Here is a 23,767-nt window from a genome sequence, read left to right as displayed (position 1 = left end):
TATACGGATGCGAAAATGGCAACTTTGGCAAAGAAATCTCTCAGTTATTAACTGTGGAAGTGCTCAGAAGAACACTTAGCTGAGAAACAGGCTCTGTCCCCGTGATGACGTACAGGTATGTTCCGTTTTTATCACGCTCCGATGTTGTCAGGTTCCGATTTCGTCAACAAATTATTCCGTTTTTATCAACACATTTTTTTTTTTTATTTTTAAAAATGCTTAGAATATGAGCTAAGAACTTATTTTGAAGCAATTCAAATGTTTTTCAATGGTCTCAGGGCTGAATTTTCGACATGAGGTTAAAGTTGAGCACCCTACATGGTAGGTGTCAAGTCATATACGATTCAATAAGGTTTGACTTCTTGCTGTCCGCTAATCAATTAGAGTTTGAGTTCCCAAACTTAGTATGGCTATTAGACAAGATTGATGAATCTTTCAACAGTCGAGAGTTGCTCTGGCCACTTGGAGCTTGGGCACGTCAGGAGTTAATCATCAATATTAACCTCCTTTTCAAAATAGCCGCGTAGTGTCGGTTGTTTCACTACGGACTGCCTGTTCACTGGCACTACGGACTGCCTCTTTTACTAGCACTACGGACTGCCTGTTCCGGTGGTAAAAGTCCACCTCACAGGTGACCTCTAATTTATGGTGTAATGCGTACCGTGCCTAGGAATGAATGATTAGGGGGGTCTAAACAAAACCTAACTGCTAACGGCCTTCTGTGCCTTCCTGTGCTACCCGGAGCAATGGTGCAGGTGACCTCCGAGATAATCGGCTGCTCTTCTTCAGTCTCTAGCCTGAGGCTAAATAAGGGTGGGATTATGAATATGTTGCTATTTAATTTAAATTATTACCTATATGGTTTCGCATTATGCGTTTTACACAGTGTATTCTGTGCTCTTTCGCCTTTGGCGACTTTAAATAGATACCGATCTGGTTTTTTCGTTGCTGGTCTTTTTCGTGCTGAGATTGCAAAAAGCTTATTCCTGCCTAGTTTGGGTAGTGGCTACGGTTAGGTTAGCTCAGATCAATCTTCAGCATAAAAGAACAGCAACGATCAATCTTTGCAGACTCATGCAAAATGGTGCAGCCCAAGTGGCGCTTTCGTAGAGGGGACCCAGGCTTTGCTACTTTCAGCAAACTTGCAATGGCAAACTCGCGCTCCATGCCCCACGCATTAGGGCGATTCAGAATTTACAAATGATTGAAAATCCAATCTCCCATATGTTTCTTACCATCCTTACCATAAAAATAGTGTTCTGTGAAATTTTCAGCTTTTTCGGTGATGATTTAAAGGTGGCCCAAAGACAAAGTAGGTTTATATGGAAATTACTATGGGGAAATTTTGAGAAATGTTCCAAACACGCTAGTACTGAAATGTAAGTAGAACGTATTATCCCATATTGAAAACTCATTCTTCAAGTCTTAATGAAGGATGTTTATAAAGAAACAAATCCCTTTTGAGGAAATTTTGTATGGGATTTTTGTACATGTTTGCAGGGCTATAATCCCATATTTAGCCAAATGATAGCAAACAAACTCATGAATATCTCTTCTGCTATCTGTCGGATTGAATTTATCTCTTCGGCAAATTTCTTTATTATGGCTTGAAGAATGAGTTTTTACTATGGACTAATAAGTTTGTACTTACATTACAGTACTAGCGTTCTTATTCTTTCTTCTTGGAGTTATGTCCGAAATGGGACAAAGCCAGCTTCTCAGATTAGTGTGCTTATGAGCACTTCCACAGTTATGAGAGCTTTCTTTGCCGATTGACCATTTTTGCATGTGTATATCATGTGGCAGGTACGAAGATACTCTATGCCCTGGGAATCGAGAAAATTTCCTTTACGAAAAGATCCTCGACCAGCGGGATTCGAACCCACGACCCTCAGCATGGTCATGCTGAATAGCTGCGCGTTTACCGCTACTGCTATCTGGGCCCCGCTAGCGTGTTTGGAACATATCTCAGAATTTCTCCATAGTAATTTCCATACAAACCTACATTGTCTTTGGGCCACCTTTAAATCACCACCGAAAAAAGCTGAAAATTTCACAGAACACTATTTTTATGGTAAGGATGGAAAGGAACATATGGGAGATTGGATTCTCAAACATTTTTAAATTTTGAATCGCCCTACCCACGCATGCGTGCTCGTTAATAAAGCAATCGTTGCTACACTCATTTCTGAGTTAACTACCAGAGATGTATGTGCTGTCACAATCGATGTTTCTGTTGGTGACCTCAACAGGAAATACGTCTATTGTTCGGTATATTTACCACATGATGAACCATCTCCAACGGATGACTTCAAACTAGTTGTCGTACACTGCGTAACAAAAAGCATTCCGCTGATTGTGGGCAGTGATGCCAATGCTCATCACATCATCTGGGGCAGCTCAGATATCAATTTGAGAGGCTCCAGTCTGATGGATTACTTAACATAGGCAATCGCCCAACCTTCATGGTTTCTAATAGAGAAGAAGTGTTAGACATAACGCTCTGCTCGAATAGAATCAATCACGAGTTGACGAATTGGCATGTATCAGACAAGGAATCATTATCTGATCATCACTACATCTTCTTTGAACATTCAAATGTAACTGCGCAGACTTTGCGTTTTAGAAATCCCCGCTCAACAAACTGGGAACTCTATATTGAATTGATTGCGACCTAATTTCATGGATATTCTCCGTCCATTGAAAATCCAAGTGATCTGGATGATGCCGTTGATACTACAACATCCTACATTATGGAAGCTTTTGAAGAAGCATGTCCTCTGCGGTCTGTTAAGACTACAAAAGGGACCCCATGGTGGAATTTCGATCTGACTAGACTCAGGAAACAATGTAGAAGAAGTTAGAACAGACGTCGTTCAGCTGGATCAGAGTCGTTCAAGTTGGCTCGCAAGGCTTACAAAAAGGCTGTTCGTTCTGCTGAACGATCCCGGCTGGAAAAACCTTTGTACAAATGTTACCAGTTTGAGTGAAGTCAGTCGGCTGAACAAAATCCTTGCAAAATCTAAGGATTTCCAAGTGAACGAAATTCGCTTACCTAATGGTGACTTTACTTCTTCCGATGAAGAAGTTTTAGAATGTTTGTTCAATACACACTTCCCCGGATGTGTGGACATAGCATCTACGGATGAACCAAATGTCTTTTCATGTAGTTACGAGTCTCTGGCCTCGGCTCGCAGTATCGTAACTACTGAATCGATTCAATGGGCACTTAACAGTTTTGCTCCTTTCAAAGCTCCAGGAGCGGATGGGATTTATCCTGTTCTGCTCCAAAAGGGATTTGAGTTTATCAAACATGTTTTGAAAAAGCTACTTGTAAGCAGTTTTGCTACCGGGTACATTCTCAGATCCTGGCGTGATATTACTGTAAAGTTTATCCCGATATAAGGGCGTGTTTTAGACCAATCAGTATGACATCTTTTCTGGCAGTGTCTGGAACGCATTATCGATCATCACATCCGTGATGTTTATTTGGCAAATATGCCTCTTCATGTGAATCAACATGCCTACCAATCTGGAAAGTCCACTGTGACTCTTTTACACAAAGTTGTAGACGATATCGAGATAGCATTCACTCAGAAGCAATCCTGCTTGGGTATTTTCTTGGATATTGAGGGTGCCTCTGATAACGTGTCTTTCGATGCCATATTGGAAGCCGCACGAAACCATGGGCTACCTACAATGATTACCAATTGGATTCATCAAATGCTCAAAAACCGACATCTCTTCTCGACATTGCGTCAAGCAGCGATTCGAAAATTGAGTGTTGGCGGATGCCCCCAAGGGGGAATCTTGTCACCACTTTTGTGGAATCTCGTAGCAGATACCCTATTGAGGCAACTCAATTATTGCGGTTTTCCAATTTATGGATTTGCCGACGACTATGTAGCTCTGATAGTTGGTATGTGCATAAGCATCCTATTCGACCTAATGCAAAGTGCTCTTCAAGTAGTCGAGAGTTGGTGTCGCCAATATGGCCTTTCGGTTAACCCGAATAAAACATCTATTGTTCTTATTACGGAAAGACGAAACCGCGATGGAATTCGACCTTTACGTCATTTTGGCACTGAGATTAATGTGACTGATCAAGTAAAGTAGGTCGGAGTCATTCTAGATTCCAAACTTTCATGGACAGCTCACATTGATTTCAGAGTCAACAAAGCTTGCATGGCCTTCGCTCAATGCCGGCGAACCTTTGGTAAAACTTGGGGCCTAAAACCCAAATATATCAAATGGATTTACACAACAGTTGTTCGACCAATATTGGCATGTAGATGTCTTGTGTTGTGGCAAAAGGGCGAAGTGAGAATCCAATCAAAATTGGGCCATCTCCAAAGAGAAATTGGTGCAAAAATATTGAGGAACAAAAAAGTTATCGTAATTTGAATATTTTTAGTGGTAAAAAATGAAGCTGCCGGTAGAGGGGTTAAGTAAATGGTCGGTACTGCCCGTTACTACAACAATATGTACATTAATTGCGCTATTTGAATTTTGAGCGGTTAAATGAAGTTAAATCGTGCTTAGTATTTCTACTATTGAAACATTTACCCTAGAGCATCATTGTGCTTACCACACGATATACGTCAAATTTGATTGAAATTTCCAATTTATCTCATGTGTCTTTCAACGAATTTTGAAGGCCGATAGCAAAATTCTTCTGGTTTTTAAAACCGTGGTCAGTGATTCGAAAACACCAAAACACCAGTTTCGAATTTGTCTCTGAGAGTACTGGGGTAACCCCACTAGGACTTGAAAATTCAGTAACCACATTAGCACATCATATTGAGCTATTCAAAGAATGAACCAATAGCAGCTAGTTATTCTTTAGATCTGCAAACATTAAATTTTGATATGATTCAGAAGTTCTAGACATACAATTTCGATAAGGTACAGTGGGGGAAGTGTATCAGTGGGGTAAGTGGATCATTTGTCAATATTAAGCATAAATACTTGAATATGTTGAATGTTTTCGCACCATTGCTTCGTTTTAGGTTAAATTCTTACGTCCACACTGATACTATTGCAAAACTGGTACTACACGCACACTAACACAAGCAAACTTGTTAGTTGCAAAAATTGATTAATTTGAAAATTGTTTTCCATAATTCAAAAATCCATTGTATCTCTGTCTAAAATCGAATTCTATTAGTTTTTTCGACACAAGGTGAACATTTCAGTTCTATTTGAATGAATCACAATGAAAAATATGTGATTTTTATAAATAAATACAGATATATTGTAAACGGTACACTTACCCCTATTTTTTAATGGGGTGGGGTAAGTGGATCAAGTATTATTATCATTTATTGGCAGAATGCATACGAGAATTATAATAAGTTTTAATAGTCGCAAATGTTGTTTTCCTTTACTTTTTTCATTCACAGCTTAACTTTGTCAAATTGACCATAGAGAATTTGAATTAATTCACCTAAAAGTTTTTTTAACCTTTCTAGTATAAAAAAATTAATAAAAAAATAATAATTTCAAAACTCACACAAAACTTTTCGTGGTTTATCTATGCTGAGTTGCAAAAGTGCTAAATATACTAATTCTCCAATTGAAAGCATATTGCCGTACCTTATCTGACCATATAAATTATTCTAGACAGATGATACAAACGTATTCATAAATAGAATAAAAAGATTTCAGTTTGTTATTCAAAAATAAATGCAACTAATATTTTCAAACTACGAGTGTTCATCAAAAACATCGTTAGGAATAATCCTACAATGCTTCTGTATAACTTATGTGTATAAATGGATGAATTTTCTCCAAATTATTCTAGTTACAATGTTTTTTTGTTGTGCGAATTAGTGTAAACTAATGTATACATATTTTTTAATATATTTTGATCAAATAAAGATACTTTTTAATTTTAAAGTATTGAAATGTATCATTACTAGCACTAATAATAAAAACGAGAGTAATATCATTCTTACTATACATAATTACATTACATTTGTTTTGAGAACAGATTTTTTTCTTTTGGTGATCCACTTACCCCACCATGGTGGGGCAAGTGGATCATTTGGCGCAAATTTTTAAGTCCCTCATACTCAATACATAACAATCAGAAAACCCGAAATAATCAATGATTTGAAGTATATTAGTCCCTCATTTGTTATCCACAGAAAAAAGTTTGAATTACATTATTCACGTTAGCTGTACATAACAATGAAATTGACTATTGATTTTTCTGTATCCACTTACCCCACGGTACCTTATTATTTTTAGATATTTTATGTCTTATGCCAATATCACGTATTGATTGCCAGTTCTTCGCTTCTGCTGGTGTTTAAACTTAATAAATTTTCAAATTTAAATCGTGTTTAAACAAATTAAATCTAAAGAAGGGCGGTTTAAGGGTTATTGGATGATTTGGCCACTGGTCAGAATGTTCTGAATACCCAGCCCCCTGGGGAAGTCGCCATTATCTTGGCGGATCTAAAAGCTAGTTTTCGATGTATGAAACATTATGATTTCGCCAACCAAGTTTAAAGAAAGACAATTCAAGGGTATTTCGTGTAGAAATTATGAGATTTCAAATGTTATTTGATCAATTTTCTACTACCATCAGTGCACCAGTATCCGCTCATGTTCCAGTAGCCCGCTCACGCGTTTTAAAAGTGAGGTAATTTGCGTAAATACGCAAAAGATTGTCCTCAGTATAATTCAATTTGTCGATTTGAATCGTCTAGTGGCTATAGTTTTCATATTTATTTTGTTTAAACTTATCTCTTTTCGGTGTGAGCGGGCTACTGGTACATGAGCGGATACTGGTGCACTGATGGTATATACAGTTTTGTATTTTATGGAGATAGCGTCGCTAGTATGACAATTTAAAATGTTTTATTTTATTTTGTCACACGTGAGCCAAGTTAATTAATTCGACGTTCAAACAACGCCGATTATGAGTAAAACAGAACCAGCAATGGACAATTATACGTATAACGACAGTATAATACACTATGGCTACAATTGGGATTTTCCTTAGCCGAGTGGTTAGAGTCCGCGGCTACAAAGCAAAGCCATGCTGAGGGTGTCTAGGTTCGATTCACGGTCGGTCCAGGATCTTTTCGTAATGGAAATTTTCTAGTTTTCCCTGGGCATAAAGTATCATCGTACCTGCCACACGATATACGAATGCAAAAATGGCAACATTGGCAAAAAAGCTCTCAGTTAATAACTGTGAAGTGCTCAAAGGAACACTAAGCTGAGAAGCAGGTTCTGTCCCAGTGAGGACGTTAATGCCAAGAAGAAGAAGGCTACAATTTGGCGCCATGACCAAAACAGGTGTTTCTACCTTTATTAAACATTTCCAAACAGAACATAATTTCATATTTCAACTATGAAAAAAAACCATTTAATAAAAAACGCATCTTTTGAACTGGATCCATTCCACATGTAATGCACACCTGATAGGTCCACCCAAATTCCAGTTTCTTCTGTGCGCCACATGCAACTGCCCACCAAACTTCGTGGTGCCCATCTATCGTTCGCTCGGCAACCTAAATGCAGTCGCCAACAATTCATCTTCTCTGTAACACCTCATAGGAGGACCAGCCGTCGTCGTCGTCGTCGTCCGTCATCGTTGCAGAAAGTGTGCTGCGGTGCACTGCTCAGATTAGGTTTGCGAGCAATTAATCCAGGTTAAATGGTGGATAAGTTTGAGGAATCAGTCGGCGAGAGGAGTGTGCTAGTGAGCAATCTGGTGAAATAGTTCCAACCAAACAAGCAAAGAAAGTCTCAGATAGCCGACACGTCTACTGAGCAGTGAGTTGAGTGTTGGTTAGCTAGCTATAAGTGAAAATGATCATGATGCTGGAATGACGAGAAGTACCTATGATGGAAAATAAGATTGCTTTTGCAAGTGCGACGAATTAGTGACAGTGTTGGGCGTGGAAGATAGGGAATAACAAAGATAGCCCGTTCGAAGCGAATTGCCACAGCTGTGCTTGCTGTGGCTGTGTTTCCATCGAGAAGATTTTGAGGATTTCCTCAGACGAAACACTGGAAACTTTGAAGGATCAATCAGCAATATAACTGTCTATCGGTAAGTAACCTGCGATGATAATGATTATTCTATAGTTTCATATTTATTACCATGTAGTCCATATTTGAGTTATTTAGAAAACCAAGGTTATCTCGAATGTTTAGCCTAGCTTTTCTCTGTATACTTAGCTTTAAACAGCACAAACTTATTACAAATCTCATAACAAGACTTCAGAAAGTTCCTCAATTTGTAATTAATATTACTAACAGAGCAAAACATGTTCCTCTTCAAATGCACCCGTCTATCTTATCTGTAAAACCCAGAGTCGATTGAACTATCGACGCACTGCGAATGAATTTATTGCTCGACTCACCTTCACCGTGATACCGATCAATGATTTCGTTAGCAATAATCGTGTGACGTGCGTGCAAGTATACCTACAAAAGCGATGGTTCATTAAATTGTCGTCGTTCGTCGTTACCGTAGGTATGAATCAATTTCTGATACCACAATCTATGTACGAGTTATTATTAATCAGGCATGATTCAACAGCTACTTAATAATTTATTGGAAATATTACGTAGGAGGGTTATTAAAGACTAATTCTGAATTATTTGTAATTATTTGACATCATAAATAATAAGTAAGAGGTAAACATTTGAACATACCTGACTAGAATAGCATTCTCTGAAAATCTTGCAGTTTTTTTTTCAAGGTTTAGATTTATTATTTTTCTCAATAATTCTCAGAATTTTATTAAGGAAATCCTTCAGGAGTTCTTTCAGAGACCCTTGTAGGAGTACATCAGGAATTTCTACAGAAGTTTCATCATAGATTATTCTTCTTCTTGGCGTTACGTCCTCATTGGGATAGAGCCTGCTTCTCAGCTTAGTGTTCAGTGAGCAATTCCACAATGATTAACTGAGGGCTTTCTTTGCCAATGTTGTCATTTTCGCATTCGTATATCGTGTAGCAAGTACGATGAAACTCTATGCCCAGGGAAGTCAGACACCTCCAGCATGGCTTTGCTTTGTAGCCACTCGGCTAAGAAAGGCATTAATTCATGATTTTCTTTAGATAGATATTTTTTTAGAATTTTACTCCAACATCTCTATAAAGTTCTCTTGATAATTCCCTGAAGACATCCCTAAACCTTTCGTAAGAGTCTGGGTTCGATTCCCGGTTGGTCCAGCATCTCTCGATATACGAATGCAAAAATGACAACTTTGGCTAAGATAGCTCTGAGTTAATAACTGTGGAAGTGCTCATAGACCACTAAGCTGAGAAGCAGGCATTGTCTGTAGCGACTTAATGACATGAAGAAGAAAAATAAACGTTGAAACTCAATGTATGAATATTTCGTAAAAACATGGGTGCTTCAGTGTATTTGACGAAATTTGTTCGTGTATTTCGCAAGAGATACGCTAGGCTGGGATGAAATACAAGATAACAATACAAATACAACGAATGTTTTAGATAAGCAAACGGTTAATTTGGTAATACTAAATGATTGTTATTCAGTACAAGTAGCATTAGTGGAAACGCATAAAAATACGATAACGCTCATCTACGAAATAATAAATGTATATTTTACGAATGTTTCTTGGAACTGCTGAATTTCCAGATTATACCAAGTACAAATTATGCGTATGACATACTAAAAGCAGTTCTCATTGTACAAAAGTTATATCAGAAATTAATTCAGAATTTTCTTCAGAAATACTTATTTATCCTCCTAGAGAAAATCATAAGAAACCCCTGGAGATATCTCTGGAGAACATACTGGTTGATTTCTTGACAATGTAATAAACGAAAATCTTGGAGGAAATCATTGGGAAATCGAAATAAGTATCACTGGATAAATTTCTGCCTGGAGGACTTCGAACTTCCTTAAGTTATTTCTTTAAAAATCTTTGAATGAATTTCTGTTGGAAGTAAAATCCAGGTTTATTTTGTTTATTTTTTCGGAGTAGGGAAAAACCCGTTTGAGTTGAGCTGTCAACTAATGCTCTCTCTCAAATAGGCACAAAACCTACCCTTCTTTTCGTATCAACAGATTACAATTCTCAATGATACATAAATAAAACTTAACTTAACTTTTCCTTATCTACATATTAAACACCTAACATTTGGACAAACCGATGCTTCAAAACAGGACGGGAAAGATGAAAATCGAAAACATTACAATATTGGTTGAACAGTCGGCACATGCTAATCACAGGTTCATGATAACCATAATTGGTCCGATTTGTGGGTAATCGGAAAAAGAGATGAGACCGAAGAGTTCGAATATGAATATCAAAATTCAATTTTTCTAAAAGATTTGAACAATCAATTCTACATTGAATCAAATCCGATACAAAAAGAAGTTTGCAAACGTCTCGACGTGTGGATAGCAGGTTCAAATGTATTAATTGACATCTGTCAATGTAGCTAGGAAGATGCAAAGGATCTCTCCAATGCAAATTCCGCAGCGCAAACCGCAAAAACTTGCGTTGAATGGATTCAATGCGTTGAATGCTATTCTGGTAGAAAGGAGCCCACACAATTGCTGCATACTCTAAAACGGAGCGTACTAAAGAGCAGTAAAGCGATTTGAGGCAGTGAATATCAGAGAAGTGTTTGGCAACGCGGAATATAAAACCTAGACTCTTAGATGCCTTCGAAACAATATATGAAATATGATCATTAAATGTCAATTTATAATCTACCATAACTCCTAAATCTTTTATCGACTTCACGTGGTTCAGAGTAACTTCTCCTATGTGATAATTGAATTCTGTGATGGTATGCTTACGGCTAAAAGAAATGCTTGAGCATTTAGACGCGTTCAAAATCATTTTGTTGTTCTTGCACCAAACTACGAAGACATCTAGTTGTTTTTGTAGTAATGCGGTATCGTTGTCGCATTTTATAACATTATACAGCTTAAAATCATCTTCATAAGACAGTTTAAAACACTCGAGGGACAAATTAACATCATTAATGTAGAGAAGAAAGATGAAAGGTCCTAAGTGGCTACCTTGAGGAACGCCAGATGACACAAAGAAAGGTGATGAGATGCAGTCACCAATCTTAACGGACATTGTACGACCAACGAGATAAGACCGAAGCCATGAGAGGAAAGCGCCACTGAATCCCAGCTTCTCGAGTTTAGCGACCGCTATTTTATGGTTGATTTTGTCGAAAGCAGCGGAGAGATCAATATAGATTGCATCTACTTGAAGTCGATCCTGGATGCAGCGAGTAACAAATGATATGTATGACAACAGATTAGTTGTAGTGGACCTCTTCGGCATGAATCCGTGTTGGGTCTCAGAGATTTATGTGTAATGAACTCCAAAACTATCAGTTCAAACAATTTTGAGACCGCACACAGGGCAGCAATTCCGCGATAATTAGAAACGTCACGTTTACAACCTTTTTTGTAAATGGGAAATACGAATGAATCTTTCCAGTGACTGGGAAACGTTCCACATTTTAACGACAAATTAAAAATGGATGATAGTGGGGCAGACAGACTTGATGAGCACCTTTTTAGGATGATGGATGGGATTGCATCTGGGCCGGGGTTCGGAGATGATTTGAGCTTGCATAATGCTGTTTCCACCATTTGAGTTGTGACTGTAGGGTGCTGACCGCATGATGAGTGGTGAGGTACATTATTAGCAGCTCTCAAAACTTCATCATCGTTTAGTAGCTCGTCAATAAACACACTTGAGAAGTGTTCACGGAAAAGATTACAAATTCTAGCGATTGATGATGTTTCGACATTTCCGAGTTTCATAGAAGATGGCAGACCGCTTTCTTTGCGCTGGTCGTTGATATAACTCCAGAACTTTTTAGGATTGTTTTTCAGATCGAGTTGCATGCGTTGCTGATAATCGGAGAAAAGTTGATCGTTCAAGTCTTTGTACATCCTATTTGATGCATTGTACTGTAACTTGAAGAAATCAGTCTGGTGCTTGGAGTACTTTTTAAGATGGCATCTTTTGATAGATTTCAACCGTTTTAGATGAGGATTGGACCATGGAGGATAAGACTTCGACCGTTTTTGTCTTTTTGGTGTAAGACGATCGATAGCATACAACAAAACGTTGGAAAAAGTTTTCACTACTGAACTGATCTCACTATCTGCCAGAATTGATTCCCAGTCGATTCCAAGAAGAAAGCTGTTCATAGACATAAAGTTTGTTTTGTTGAAATCGTAGTACATGGAATCCGCGATGTCGATGTACTTGAGTTGAATTCATGAATGTATCTTCAACCCCTCTACCGCCAGTTTTATTTTTTACCACAATAAAAATATACAAACCTTGATAACTTTTTTATATCTCCATATTTTTGAATCTTTTTTTCACAAGTTCTCAAAAAAACTCTTCTAGTTTGAGAATCTGTGTCGACATAAAAAAGGTGTTAAAGGTGATCTGGTTTTAAAGATATTCCAATGTTCTTTAGGGGACCGACATTCTTTGGCGGCCATTTTGTTTAACGTCATTTTACCAAAAAATAAAATGTCGGCTACGCAAAGCAAGCTAATAAGGAGCTACTCGGAAAAAATCATACAAATCGGTTAAGTATTCTTGGAGATATCTGAAAATTACTATATGATGTTTTTTTAAGTTTTTAAGATCTTAAATATGTAGCCTGAGATATTTACGTGGGCTATAGCTACGCGTCGATCCCCCAAGGAATTTTGGAATATCTTAGGATCTAGTTGACCAATGAACAATATTGTCACCTATTCTAAAACAAGAAGAGTTTTTTTAAACTTGTGGAATAATGGTGCAAAAATATCGAGAAACAAAAAAGTTATCGAGGTTTGAATATTTTTATTGCGGTAAAATATGAAGCTGCCGAGGTTAATTTTTGAAGCAATACTTTGGAAGGCCATAAGAAGAATTACCAATTGAATTCCTCGAAAATTCGTTGGAATAATATCTGAATGAAGCCACCTGACACCTGAATTGGTCATTGATAGAATTCTCGGAGACAATCATGAAAAACTGCAATAAGTAATAAGAGCAGTAATATGTGTCGTAGTTTCTTAGAGAATACAAAAAAAAAATAAATAGGGTGTTGGTACCAATGATTGATTACACTGCGGAACACGTTTTTGTCTCCAGCACCAAAATACCGCTATTCACTTAATTAAGGGTTGCTGAATCCATTGCCGTTTTCAGAAATATCATAGCACGTCCAGTTTTTGAGATATTGACTGTTGAAAATGCAAAAAATGACTATTTCAGCCAACTTGCATGCAAGTTTCCCAGCTTGTAAGGTAATATATTGGCTTAATTTGCCACTGAATTCAAACTTTATGTGTATAACAATACTTATCATCAATGTTTGTATTATTTTCGATACGGAAAAGTTAAAAATTATGTCTGAAATGAAAGTTCAAGTTCTATTTTGCATGTTTGGTGGATTAGATTACAAAAAAGTATGATAGATTGTACTTTAAATTTCATGTAAACATTAATAAAAGCAGTGTTTTGTACAACTTTGGCGACCTGTAGCTAAAAATTGTGACGTGCTGGAACATTTCTGAGAACGGCATCAGATTCAGCAGCCCCAAATCTACTAGAGACACATAATTTGGTTCTTGAGACACGCAAACATGTCATTTTTGTTACGCTGTGTTACCTTAGCACAAAAATTCATAACATAATAACAAAAAGTCCTATGAATGATTTTTTTGAATTCGGTGTCAACAAATTTGGCGCAAATTGAAAGATTCCGAACTCTGATATAAGTGAAAAATATAAAAAGAGTGATAAAAATAGTTTTTGTGCATAAAATTGAGCCGTTGTAGTAGTCGTTAGAGAATGATAGGGATTTCCAACAAAATAGTTTATTTTAAAGTTTACATTATTTCCTCGGATATCACATCCATTATTAGTTGTCACACTACATTAGTTTTCATTTTGATCGACTTGACTTATAAAATAGACCCCTTATTTAAACATATGGTGTCTTCGGCAAAGTTGTAGGATTGTCAATTTGAAATAACGTTGTCGATGACACGATGTTTCTATCTTTTTATAGTTTTTGAGACATATGTCGTTGTATGTGATATATTTTGAAGTAACTAAGTTATTTATGAATTACTTTTTCCCAAGGGATAGTTTAGACCTCTATAACTGCCTTCGGCGCAAAATGGCGCAGACAACTCTTACAAATCATGAAAGTACTATATCTTCCCTTTCGGCAGTTGATAAAAACTTTTATCTAGAAGCGTCTTTTCATAGGTTCTTGCTATCAAACAAATAAGCCTGATTAAAACGAATTCTACCGATAATTCGTTTACTTTAAAACACGCAAAAACAAAGCAAAAACACGCGTTTTAAGATATCTAACAATTTTGTAAAAGACATGAAAAATGTAAAAAAAATCTTGTAAAAGACTACGATTTTTTTTAATAGAATGTACACGAAATAGTATTACGAAGATTTTTAACATTTGTCATGTCTTCTACAAAGTTGTTATATTCTCGTCGTGTCTCCCACAAACCGTTTCTGTTTAGTTTCATTACAGATCTGGACATCATGTCCCTTCAAGCTTCATCAGCTTAGTAGTCTAAGTAACGCGGGTAGATCACCTTTTCGTGGTGCGTTATGGGGTAAAGATCTACCAATGAAACCTAGTCCTGACTGCTTCAAACGAAGAGAACAGGATGCTATAGTAATCAAAGGAACAATATTAGTCCTTGTTACATTTCAAACCTTGTTAAAAGTGACAAGTCTCGGTTTTCCAGTAGCCGAGAATGACCTTAAGACAAGGATAAAAATGAGTCGAAATCAACAAGTTGTTTTCTAATCTTTTATTTATTGTTCTCTAGTTTGAAGAAGTAAGGACTAGGATTCTGATGCATGGACAATATCGGTGTCACTTCCCGACTTTATCAAGGGATCCGATTTTGACTGATAAAGGGGCGCGCCTGCGGAGAGTGTACCCACCACACCCTTCGAAGGGTTTAAAAAGCGGAACCTTTCAATTAGAATCCTTTCCTGTGATCAAGTTAGGAATGACAACTGTAAAAAAACGAATACTTTATCACTTCTCGATAGTGACAAAGTAACACGACATGCACTATACAAAGGACACGGGATATACTACAATAGATCAAATATTGGTCGCAGTGGTTTATGTTCCGAACAGAAAAAAAAAAATAGTCTAAGTAGCTTAAGAAATTCCGAAAAATCCTTTCCTTCCCTGTTACAAATGTATTCACTAACCTTAAAACTTCCGCACACTGACATAGTTTTTAAAATAAGTTCATATTTCAAAATGTAAATAATGTAAAAAAAAGAAAAGATTTCGGCTTATTTGTTTGATAGCAAAAACCTTAGACGCTCCGAGTAACCAAAAATATGAACGAAAAACATTATACTTTTCAATATTTTCTCTTTAGGCATACATTTCTAGCGGTGAAGTCTCCGTTTGAATATTCGAGTAGATTTTTTTCTTTTCCTCATATCTGAATTTTACAGTATAGGTTGACCAATTAGGGTAGGTGTACCAGTTATGGCCACAGTGGTTCCCTATTTCGCCATACGTGATATCTTGAATGCCTTTACATTTTGAAAAATCTTTTGCGTTCCAGCAGTAAAATAAAGCATAAATCTTGATGTTAAAATATTGAAAATGATTAAAAATGTAAGTTATCCAAATTTTGTATATGGCCAAATAGGAAACCTTCTTATTCTTCTTTCTGGCGTTACGCCCCCACTGGGACAAAGCCTGCTTCTCAGCTTAGTGTTCTTATGAGCACTTCCACAGTTATTAACTGAGAGCTTACTATGCCAATGACCATTTTTGCATGCGTATATCGTGTGGCAGGTACGAAGATACTCTATGCCCTGGGAAGTCGAGAAAATTTCCAACCCGAAAAGATCCTCGACCGGTGGGATTCGAACCCACGACCCTCAGCTTGGTCGTGCTGAATAGCTGCGCGTTTACCGCTACGGCTATCTGGGCCCCAGGGGGAACCACTATGGCCATAACTGGTACACTTTCCCTAATATCCTTTAATGTTTTACAAAAAGTCATGAATTTCAAGCCAAAAGCTTTTAATTCTTCTCGAACTAGTTTCTAAAAAGTATGGGAATTAAAAAAAACTGCTAAATCTGTGGTGTACTGCTAAATTCAAAGAGTTTATTGGTTTCCTATCAGAACTCTAAAATTTAAACATATTTGCAATGCTATCCAAGTAATATTAGTAGCCGAGTAACAGCTTAGTCAGCTAAAATGAGTATATTTTAGTCGAATAAACTGTTACTCAGCTAAAATGCTACTTAGGTTAAAGTGTAAGGGAAATTGTTTTATGACAAGGTAGTCAGTTTGTTTCTATATTGTATGCCGAAGTTGATAAAGTTTTTTTTGAATTCAGTAAAGGATTGGAGTTAACTTTGAATATATTCCATAGAATTTAAATACTAGTGCGGCAACTAGAAAAAAATAAAACTTCTAATAAAGGGTCATTCACAAATTTCATACAAAATGTGTTACAAAGAGGTGGCGGAGTTTAAAAAATGGTAATTTTTAGCGTAATGAAATTTATTATAAACCCTAAATAGAATCAATAGATTACACCGAGGAACACTTTTTTGTCTCAATCACCAAATTACCGCTATTTACTTAATTAAAGATTGCTTCCGTTGTCGTTTTAAAAATATCAAAGCACGTCTAGTTTTTGAGTTCCTGACTGTTGAAAATGCAATATTTGACTATATCAGCCAACTTGCATGCCAGTTTACCAGCTTATATGGCATTCATTTGCAACAGAATTCAAACTTTGTGTATAACAATGCTTATCAAAAAATCATAATACTTTCGATGTTCAAAAGCTATTTTTTGGTGGTTCAGAAAAGTATTATATTTTGACATATAAGAGAAACGAAGAATCTTGTGTGGAGACTGTAAGCATGTTGAAAACATTGATATTAATCTTAATTTTATTTTGCAATACAACTAAATTCTATCTAGATAGACAATTTAAGCCTTATTTTGCATGCTTGGTGAATTAGATCACAAAAAAAGTTTGATAAATCATACTTTGAATTTCATGTCATTATCAATAAAAACATCAATAAAACCAGGATATTTCACAACTTTGGCTGTAGCTAAAAATCTTAATTTCAAAACCTAGAAAAAAGAGAGAAATTTGATCAATTGGAACGAAAAAATGATGCCAATAAAGCCGAATAACTTGTAAAAACTCGCTATCAAAGAAAATTAAAGCAAAAGTGGCCTTACTCTGTCTAAGGCAAAATTGTAATTATTGATAGAACTTTTGCTCTCGTTATTTATAATTGGAATGAAAATAGGATCATTCCATATTAAATTTAAGAAAACCGTGTTTGTCATTATATCAACTAGTGGCTTGGTTCTTTTTGACTGAATTAAAACAATTAAGGGCGTTAGAAACAATGGTGTACGTGACAAAATTCGGGTTTTGAGATAAACGAGTTTGAAGTTATTCCTCCAGTTTTACATTTCATACAAAATGTATGGTAGCTACGAATTTCCGTAATCCGGGGTAACATTGATCATTTTTGTGGGTGGATATTTCTTTAAAAAAATCTTTTGAAGATGTATATGTTGCAACTTTCATATTTATAAAACAAGAACTGACACTCATTGCTCGTGTCTCTATGCTGTATTTTGTTTTCTGAAAGTTAAAAGCATGTTTAAAAAATGTTTCAAGTGATTCTTTTATTTAGCTGATATGGATTAACATTGATCACCCATGAAAACAACGTTGGGTAAAATTAAATTATCATTATTTACTAAAACCATGGTCCCTAAAGCCGAATATGAAGGCCAAATTCTTACAAGTCATTTACTCTTTGAGTTATTTTAAAATTAAAAATACCTTGGCTTGTATATTTCTTAAGGAATTTCTGCATTATTTATAATAATTTGTTAATTATGCTTAACTGAACATATTTATGAAAGTTTTGACAACAGAATCGTCTTTGGCGATGCTATTTTTAGTAACAACCACATTTTTCTTGCTCATATCGTTTTCAGAACTCATATGAGACATGATTCTTTGATCGTGTTATCCATAATCCTAAAAAACATTGTTTCCAAAAGTTGAAAAATTTGCGCATGAACGCAACTTAATTTCCGCAAAAACCTCATTGTTAATTAGCTCATGACCAGAACCAAGAGAATCACCATTCATGCTTTGAAAATATTTCGTCGATAAATGGTTATTCGAGATTTTCACGAGGAGGGTCATTGCGATGTCATTGCAGTGTTACCCCACTGATCAATGTTACCCCGGATTACGGATTACAAAATACAGTTGGAAAGCTTGAACACAGTAAATTTTCAGCATACATAACTCAAACTCGATCAAAAGTGTCGGTTACACTCATTTGCGTTTAGGCCACTTAAATAGAAAAGTGAAAAGATGAAATTTTCTATATGATCGGGTTGAATGCTTTGAAGGAAAAAAACGGCTTTGAAGTTTTATTGTCGTTTTTCCCTCTATATAAACTATAATGAACACAAAAAAACGAGTTAATCTTCTACGAATTATAATATTCTTCCCATTGGACAGAAAAATCACCTAATAATGCGATTTGAAAGCTTAAAAACAGTCGAGTTTTTCAATATATACCCGAGCAGAAGAAAATAACTACTGAATACCAAACTGAGATATTCCATACCTGATAATTTACAATACCTACAACTTGAATGAGGTATGAATGAGCCCTGCATAAGAGGTAAAATACCTCAAATAATACCTTCTGCATGTTCTACAAATACCAAGCTGATAATTAGATCAGATATTGTAATACTAAAATAATACGTGATGGATTTTCATATAAAAGTGAAATTTTTCAATAATAGTTCAATACCTCAAGCAGTCCTCAATAGCTGTCAAATACCTCAATGAAGTATTATTGATTATTTTTTAAACAGTTTTCCCAATACCATTATAATACCAAATTGTGGTATTGACAACTGAACAATACCTAATTATGGTATGATACCAAATAATGGTATTAGTATGTTATTGCGAGTTATTTTTTCCTCCTCGGGTATGCATTCCCACCTTATCGGGAGCCGGTTTTGTAGCTTTGATGCTGCGCCAGCTGGTTTAAATGTTCGACCTTATCCGGCTGTTTATGCGCTACTTTTTAGCCGCACCATCCGAATGGGCTCAAATAAGCTCGCCGATTGTAAATAAAATGCAGATACCCTACTTAAGCAAGTTCAATACATCGAACTGATAGTAGTGGGATGGCGCCCATTCGAAGGGAATGTTTCTACATACACAAGCCGCGGCGATTGTTGTTCAAGCGAATCGGTGACGCGTGCCAATTCCACAGTGCCGATGCCCCAGCATCATCGCATCTAGATGTATACCACACGAGCGCCAAAAAAGCACTTAATATTGAACACGAGCATATGATGGAGTGCCCATCATCGGATAATGATGGGAGAAAAACGCGATGTTAGTGAAAATTGATACCGTGGGTGGCTTATGAATGAAAACCTTATTATTTATGTTTGTAGGGGAAGGTAAAGAACAATAAGACAGTTTGTGGTCATCCATTATTCATGTTTTCGATAACGGGTGCCTAGCTATAAAAAAGATAGGAAAATAGAATTTCGTAATACTTTCCTGGAAGTCACTGTCGCCATCCCCAAATTTAGATCTCCCATCTCCATCTTTTCGCTGTTTAAACTTAAGAAATATCAACTCCAAAGTGCGCTGTCTTGGTGCATTTATAAATGTTAATATTTAATTACTCCACATAGCTCGTAGCACTGCCGCTTACAATTTCTATAGCTACAAAGTGCTCCTGCACAGGGTGCGCCGGTAGGGTGCGGCTTATTTTTCGATTTCGATTTTTTCGGTCCCTTCATTCTGCACGCATTTTCACTCTCCATATCTCGATATCCTCCTTTTCTCGATATCTCCCTATGTTTATGTGATTTTCATTCCAGATTTTCTCTTCTCATGTCGATATGCCCATTATCAAAGGTTACTAGACTAGAAATTCAACACAATTTGCAAAGACGAAATTACGTTTATTTGTTTTCAATTTTCCTGGTAACGGAATGATTTTCAATCTAGCATTCTCCCTATCTCGATGGTCCTTTCGATATCGAGATGTGGAGAGTTGACTGTACATACTGACACATGTATCGACAGTGTCTACATCTACATCTACAACCCGGACAATTGGGTTTCATTTCTTTTGTAGAATGGGACCTAAAAAAATTTGTAAATCATTTTACGACAGAGATTGATGCTAATTCTTCTCTCCTTCTTTAAATGCCTCGTGTGAATGTTATAACATAAGAAGCAATGTGCATAATGGTTCGATTTCAACACTCGCCACTGCATGGAAGGTTGTTTATCAAATCATCTGAATTTAAACTCTCCGTCCAACTCCAGCAAGCCTGATTTGACGCCGTATTTTGGTTCAAAATAAATAGCTCCCAAAGCGGACACCGCACGAATCACGATAGATGGTACCAACAAGTGAAATCCGTAAACAACTTTATCAACTAGCGTTCGTTCCATCTGAACGATTTCGAAAGCCAGCTCCGGTCGGCCTTTCTTAGCGTAGTTAGTTTTTAGTAGCCCCATATCACGCAACATCCAATCATCAATCCCTCGAATCGTTTTGTGGTGGATTCTGTTGCAAACTGCCTGCCACAAAGGCATGGAACTAGCATGACTCAAAAAGCTACCAGTTGTACCAAGATCTAATTTCGAACCAGAAGTTCCTATGAATGCTGATATAGACGATGACGGAGACAACGTGTATAAATGAGCAAATCGTGACCGAGCAGAATAATTCTGACCACCGTGGAGTGGCACTCCTCGTAGTTACTATCAATCAATTGTCTTTCTTCCGCGATGGTGTTGTGGAAAAAATAATGAGAATTTTTTAAAAGATCTGTGGATTGTAATATAAGCAAATTTCGACTAAGAGAACAAGAGTGCAATTCGACTTTGTTGAGTTAATTGAATCCATATTCCAATTTCAGTAACTGTGTCAGACTCTGGTGGGATAAAATGGACAAGTAACCTAGAACAAGCTAAACGACAAAGCACCAGACGAACGAACTTTGAAATTGAATAAATCACTGCCAAATGTTCGTCTAATGGAGGATAAATTATGGAAAAACGGCGCCTCGTCTCACGTTCCGCTCATTATATGCATGAGATGTAGCGAGCAATGAGCGCCAGAAGCGGAAGGAGAAACTCTGATCTCAATATTTTTTTTAGTATTTAAATTGGGAATACCATTCTCCCGACTTATACACATAAGGTGAACTGACAGTAACACATGTGAATAATGTTTGATAATCTTCATGCCTACGGAAGCTAAACACCTTATTTTGAGTGTTTTATAGCCGAAGTATCGGGGTCTCCCTTAGCCGAGTGGTTAGAGTCCGCGGCTACAAAGCAAAGCCATGCTGGAGGTGTGTCTGGTTTCGATTTCCGGTCGGTCCAGGTTCTTTTCGTAATGGAAATTTCCCTGACTTCCCTGGCCATAGAGTATAATCGTACCTGCTACACAATATACGAATGTGAAAATGGCAACTTCGGCAAAGAAAGCTGCTCATTGGACATTTAACTGAGAAGCAGGCTTTGTCCCTTAAGGTCGTAAAATCAAATAGAAAAAGAAGATACTGGACTCTATACCTACTGGAGGAATCCAATTGAGTCACATACATTAAAACGACTCTAGTTGAAGTAATATCCCGCCAAAAGTTTAATCAGTATTGATTGTACTTTTATCATGGCATGACATTCCAACAAAGTGCTTGATCGAGATGTTGTAACACTTGGATTGCATTCCGTGTGCAAAAATAACGTTGCCCCACACAAATCAGGTCGACGGCCTGGTGACTGACTACACGATAACTTTATCGCCAAACCACGTGAGATAGCGACGAAACAAGATATCACTCTGTGACCACCTTTGTCTCCAGCAGTGTTATCGAAGATTCACCTGCGCTGTACAATCCAATCGATAGATATATATCGTCGCAATGACTGTGGTTAGTAATACAAATGGTGTAAAGCAAGCACCGAACAAACATTCCATTTGTTGTCTTCCAGTTGCCGGTAGTCGTATTGGAGTGCCTTATACCTTCTTTCTATCGGGTCCCATTGTGGAGAGAGATAGGTACATTGAACATGGGTAATAAAATCGCAAATTTATGTTATCGCATGGCAGCTTCTCCCACGACATTACCAGTTTGTAAGTCGTGTTTCGGTAGCAAATGATACTTGTAGTAGTTCGACTTCAAGAGGGTTAAAATGCAAGATTCCTTGTTTACTTTGTAATGTAATTTCAAACCACATCACAAGGCAATGCAGAGAAGTGAAATAAATGATTTACGAGTACATATTAACTGATACTGACCGTAAATAGTAAAGTTAAGACCTTCAATAACTCAAGTTATACAGTATCGGACATATGAAATGCACCAAAGTCGTTTTCCCATACAAAATGGTCAACTACAAATTACCTCAATTTTTGATAACTATTGAAAAAGTTGTTTGAAAACTATTGGTTTCAAAGTTACAGATAGGTTGAATTTTGACATAAAAACTGCACCAAGATGAAAAGTCATGTATTTGACAAACTATGCGTCGTATCCTTTCGATGTCTTCAGTGCATTTGGTCCTTATCACTTAATGAACAAATGGGCTGAAGATGCTACGGCGCGTAGTTTTTCTGCTACACCACTTTGTGTCTTGGTGCATTTTTATGTCAAAATTCAACCTATCTGTAACTTTTGAATCAATAGATTTAACATAACTTTTACAATTGTTTTCAAAAATTGAGGAATTGTGTAGTCCATCACAGAAAAATGAAAAGAATTGGTTGAGAAACGTTGGAGATATAGCTATCTGAAGTTGACCATTTTGTATTGGAAAACGGCTTTGGTGCATTTTGTATGTCCGATACTGTACATAGTCTTTATCCTCCCCGAAAAGCTTTACTATTTGTATGACTGGAAAACTGTAGCGTGAAATTGAGTAAAGTGGATTACTTCTGAAAAGTTCTGTTTAATAAAATCTAGTAGGGGAAGGTGGTCTAATTCGGACCATCAAACATTTCTCAATACAGGCGCTATTGTAAAGATCGTGTGTATCGTTTTTCTACCCACCGTCTGGCTAGGATCTAACACAAAACATTTGACGCCTTCCAGTTCATTCGTTTGATTTTTATGTTAGTTTGTTGTTTTGAAGTGCTCTAGTGTGCTATCGATTAGCATTATTTCGAAGCCTCTGGAATTGACAATAATTCTCCAATCTTTCTGTGTTATTTCATAATCGAATCCCCCAAGCCTAAGCTTTCATCTGACCATATGGTTTTGAAATGTCTATGCACTGTTTGTGCTCAACTAGTTTGAACATTTCAAAATGTGTATTGGTCCAATCCGGACCTTTTGATGTGGTTCAATACGGACCTCTTGCTTTTTCAACGAACGAAGTCTATTTCAAAAGCTCCAATCCGTGAAAGTCTTCTCGACTTGCCAGAAAATCACAGAAGTTTTTATATTGATGGGTGGTGCCTTTGTTCCTGTTGCGGTAAGGGATTGTTCAAATATTACGTAACGCAATAGGGAGAGGGAGGGGGTCTGACATAGTGTTACGGTTCACACAAAAATTTAAAAATTTCCATACAAAAGCTGTTACGTGGGGGAGGGAGGGGGTCCAAAATTGGCATATTTTGCGTTACGTAATATTTGCATCAACCC

The 23,767-nt window shown here is 36.8% G+C and overlaps 1 protein-coding gene across 3 annotated transcripts in view; it reads left to right on the top strand.

Moving 5' to 3' along the window:
• LOC5573495 (cyclin-Y-like protein 1) overlaps window positions 1–23,767 on the top strand; it is a 50,666-nt gene that overhangs the window by 1,224 nt on the left and 25,675 nt on the right. For 2 of the 3 annotated variants that reach the window (XM_021845725.1, XM_021845726.1), the window contains exon 3: window positions 7,573–8,071. The exons of the other annotated variant lie outside the window; for it this stretch is intronic. The gene's annotated coding sequence lies outside the window, so the exon portion shown is untranslated. The remainder of the gene's footprint in view (window positions 1–7,572; window positions 8,072–23,767) is intronic. 3 annotated transcript variants of the gene reach the window in all.

The sequence above is a fragment of the Aedes aegypti genome, chromosome 2 (genome assembly GCF_002204515.2).
Source record: "Aedes aegypti strain LVP_AGWG chromosome 2, AaegL5.0 Primary Assembly, whole genome shotgun sequence".
In the NCBI taxonomy this organism is placed as follows: domain Eukaryota; kingdom Metazoa; phylum Arthropoda; class Insecta; order Diptera; family Culicidae; genus Aedes; species Aedes aegypti.
The sequence above is the reverse complement of the archived record's forward strand: the minus strand, read 5'-3'. Positions and strand labels throughout refer to the sequence as shown.